A 4605-nucleotide genomic window follows, 5' to 3' on the forward strand; every position below is an offset into this window, starting at 1 on the left:
ATAAAGAAACGTTAATGTGGTTGTTAAAAAAAAATTCATATAAAGAAACGTTAATGTGATTGTTAAATTTATTTTTTCAGCTAAGTTGCTTATTGCTGGTTATATGATTAACAATCTAAATTCTATGTCAAGAATCCCACTGACCAATGATAAGGCAAGGTACCGAAATCAGCATAATAATGAACGTTACGTAATTACCATAAACTAAATTACAAGAGCATGTAGCGAAAGCATTGCTACGAATATTAGAATACCATAAACTAAACTACAATAACATGTAGCCAAAGCATTGGCAGCTAAATTAAAGCCACTAGGGAAAATAGGGAAGCCACTGTACATAAAGCCCCACGGTACCTAGCCTCTTCCTACGCTTCATCGCTGGACTTCAGTGGAAAGCCTACCCTCAAGCTTGGATAAGCACACAGCGGAACTTGCCTTGGAATCGTCAGCCCACAAACTTCCGTCATATCAAGCTGCGACGGATCACCTTCAACTCTCCAGTTAAAAGTGTGCATCAGCTGAGCCACTGCGAGTTCAATGGTGGGAATAGCCATGGGGGCCCCTGGGCATCCTCTCCTTCCTGCCCCAAACGGAATCATACGGAAGTCTGATTGATCTGCTGAATTCACATGTTCGTCCTTCATGAATCTCTCAGGCTTGAATTCGGAAGCATCTGCCCCCCACACATTGACATCCCTTCCTATAGCCCACACATTCACAATCAACATTGTTTTCCTAGGGATAGAGTATCCGCCTGCTGTAACAGCCTCTACAGATTCATGAGGAATAGCTAGCGGTGCCGCTGGGTATAATCTTAGCGTCTCTTTCACTACGCAGTGGAGGTATTTCATCCTCGCTACGTCGGATTCAATCACTTGGCGATGTTTGCCCACTACATCTTCGATTTCTTGCTGCAATCTCTTCATGGCATGTGGATGCCTGAGCAGCTCACTCATTGCCCATTCTAACGTAGTTGATGTTGTGTCCGTCCCGGCTACGAACATGTCCTGCATACAATTAATGCAAAAATTTGATTGATTTAAGTTCTAACGAATGATGATAAAAAATGATAATAGAATGGCCCAGGGCCTAGAGACACACCATCACAAGAGCCTTGATAGTTTCCCTTGTGATTTTGGAGTTGGCCTCAGCTTTCTCGAGCAGCACATCCACGAAATCTTTGACGTGAGGCTCTTCGTCTTTCTGGTGATTGGAAGTCGCGGCCATGCGATGAGCAACGTGGTCGTCTATTATTTTCTCCACAAACTCATTGAATGTTTTATGGATTTTCTTCATGCGCCGCTTGATACCTTGCGAATCAAGCCAATCCAAATAGGGAATAAAGTCTCCGATGGGAAAAGCCCCCGACGCAGTTATCAGGTCTACTAACAAATCCTTGAAACCTTTGAAATCGCCACCCAAATCATCGTCAGAAAATGTCCTCCCCGCCAGTATCCGCCAAATTATATTGGAGTTGAGAGTAGAGAGGGCCTTGCTAATATTCACACCCATTATTCCGCTCTCACTCTCCTCCCAAATTGAACGGATCATCGCAGATACTTCTTCCTCTCGCACACCCTTGAACGACTCAATTCTTTTGGCAGTCAGCAGTTCTAACACGCATATTTTCTTCATTTGCCTCCAGTGATCTCCATAAGGAGCGAAGGCCACATCTTTAGAGTTGAAAAACATCAATCTCCCTGCGGCTTTTGGAGGTCGGCTGGCAAAATTCAAGTCGTGAGTTTTGAGAAACTCTTTGGCTATCTCCGAAGAAGAGACGACGACGGTAGGGACAGAGCCTAAGCGCATAAACAGAATGGGGCCATATTGGTCAGCAAGGGCTTTAAGAACGCGGTGAGCAGGAGCGATCAGTTGGAAGAGATTTCCGACGATTGGCCATGGAAAGGGGCCTGGAGGCAATCTGGCCCTAATCCTTCTCTTATGCAATAAGAGTATGAAAAATAAACAGAGAAATAAACCAACACTAGCTGCTGCATTAGCACCTTCACAGCCTTTAGCAGGCAGTGTAATATGAAATTCCATATCGAACACACGTTGGTAACTGACGCTGAATGAAAGGAAGAAGCGTATGCTATTTATAGCCGCCCTAAGGTCTATCAAAGCTCAGTTTATCCCGATAATATGCGTGAAGGTAAATGGTAAGTGAATTTCAAATAATCGTGAAGCAAATGGTAAATAAATTTCAAATAATTCAAACCATGCATAAATATATTTTATTGGATCTTAAGAAAATATTGGATTATTCAGAATTCTTCGATATTTTATTTTTAGGCAAAAACAGTAAAAAAATGATTTTTTATATTAAATTTTTTTATGTTAGGAAAGTTTGATGGGGCTTTTAGAATAGTTTATTTCTCAGTTTCACTATGAAATTTATGAGAATTTGTTTTTATTTTAATAATGTTCATTTTCTTTTTAACATTAGTCAAAATAAAAAAAATGTTTTTTAATTTTTGAAATTGGGTTTGATAGTACCTCCTTATAATATCTTAGTTTTCTTTTTTCCTCTCACATGTCCATTATTTCTCCCAAAATTTTGAAGTAATAATAATTTTAATATTATTTTTATTTTGCAAAATTATCTCCTCTTTTATTTAGCAATGGTCTAACCAAGAAAATACATCCCTGAGCTGAAAGTGGGGATTTTGGCTAGAGTTGAAAGCAATTTTAGGAAACCTCTTAGTTTCCATGATGTTTAACTTCTTCTTATATACAACATACCTAGTCATAGCCATGCTTTCAATGGGGAAAGACTATCTTCAATCATGAAGACATGATAGGGAGTGTTACATTTAATCTTGATATTTTAGGTTATAAACTACCTTAAGGTGTTCTCTATCTTCCTCCATGTTTCTTTATAGATATTGCAGCTCTTAACTTCACACCCGTATAAAATAATAAGAGTCTCAAGGAAGAGTTTATTTTTATGCCATATCTAAAAATATGCAAACTTATAGTTATTTTCAAGCCCATAATAAGTTTTCTATCCTCCATTTATTCTTTTCTCATTGTGATAATACTAATTGGGCTTATGATGGATATAGATTCGAAGATATTTATATGGTGGAACTTCTTCCAAATAGTTATTGTAATATATGAAAGTATCATAAGTAATTTTTTTGGATTTAATTGTCATGAATTTAGCATGGAAAATATTAGTGGTCTTAATGACTCCTCGTCAAGAGGAAAATATCAATAACATAAAGGAAGAGGGTTAAAACAATACTAATGAAGTGTTGTGCCAACACAACCTCTATCTTCAATTAATAAAAAAACTAAGAATGAAATAAAAAATAGAGTTATAAAAATTTATGAAAAGTTTGCTAAATATGAGAGAGTTGGGAAAAATTTTCATGCTCAACATGCATCTCAAGCCTATTGTATTTATTTGAACACTTATTTGATGCATATATTAGTAATCTTATGTTAAAAATGGTAGTGAATTACATCAATTATGAATTACACCAAAGAACTTGAAATAATAGAATATAGAACTTGAAATAATAAGATAAAAATAAAATAAATGTGATTAGAATATGAATATGATAAGTATATATTTTTCAATATAATAAACATATATTGTTAAAGGAAAATGAAAATATATGATAAATGCTTATTATTAAAGGAAGTTCTATAATAAAATGTATTATGAAATTTAGTTTTAATTTTCTAAAAACACCATGTAACCATTATTATTTTTCATAATTCTAGATCTTTTATCAATAAAGAGAGATAAAATCCCTTAAATACAATTTTTTTTTTTAATATATCTCAGTTGATGCATAATAAATTAACATTAAATCATATTTGTGCCATTAATGTCTTTTCAAATATCATATATCAAGTACATTTTGATTTTTTCTTCAATATCTTTAAACACAATAAAGTCAGCATACATGTATGAACTAATCTTCTTTAGAATTTTTTTAAAAATAAAAGATATAATTAAAAAACAAATTAAGTTATATTACTTTATATAACTATAATTTAACCATTTATTTTATATTTCAAAATTAAAATTTATTTAAATAAAAGCAAATCACTTATTTATTTTAAGTCTCAGAAATGAGATTTATTTAAGATTTAAGTAAAACCAAATCAATTAACATTATCATTTGCAATCAATTACTTTTTTTTATTAGAGTAGTTTACCATCTTGAAAACAAGTGATGGTAATTATTAAAGTTCAAATTTATTTTATTAAAATATAATAAAATATTAGAATATTTTATAATTTATTTTTAAATATTACAATTTATATTTATATTTATAAAATTTAAAAAGAAAAATTAAATTTCTAATAATTTTATTTAAATAAAGATTATAATGTAATAAATATTTTGAATTTAAAATTTGATTTAACTATATATAAAGTATCATTGGATTTTCAATCTTTTTAATATATATATGAAAAAATTATATATCTTCTTTAAGATATTTTATAAAAAACAAATTTCAACTTGATAAAAAAATAGTCTAATAATAATTAAATTTACAATAAAATTAAGTTATATACATTATATGTTATGAAATAATAATTAAATTTACAATAAAATTATATAACCGTTTCCCTTGTCAAATTTA

The 4605-nt window shown here is 32.0% G+C and overlaps 1 pseudogene across 1 annotated transcript; it reads right to left on the reverse strand.

Annotated features, from left to right (window-relative positions):
* Positions 1 to 365: 365 nt before the first annotated feature.
* On the reverse strand, positions 366 to 2043 carry LOC149252259 (cytochrome P450 750A1 pseudogene; annotated as a pseudogene). Its single transcript, XR_016265452.1, has 2 exons — positions 1102 to 2043; positions 366 to 1007 (listed from the first exon to the last, which is right to left on the reverse strand). The product of XR_016265452.1 is annotated as a cytochrome P450 750A1 pseudogene (transcript).
* Between the last annotated feature and the right edge of the window lie 2562 nt (positions 2044 to 4605).

The sequence above is a fragment of the Pinus tabuliformis genome, chromosome 7 (genome assembly GCF_031772625.1).
Source record: "Pinus tabuliformis cultivar Carrire ecotype Pingquan chromosome 7, CPIR1, whole genome shotgun sequence".
NCBI classification, from domain to species: Eukaryota; Viridiplantae; Streptophyta; class Pinopsida; order Pinales; family Pinaceae; genus Pinus; species Pinus tabuliformis.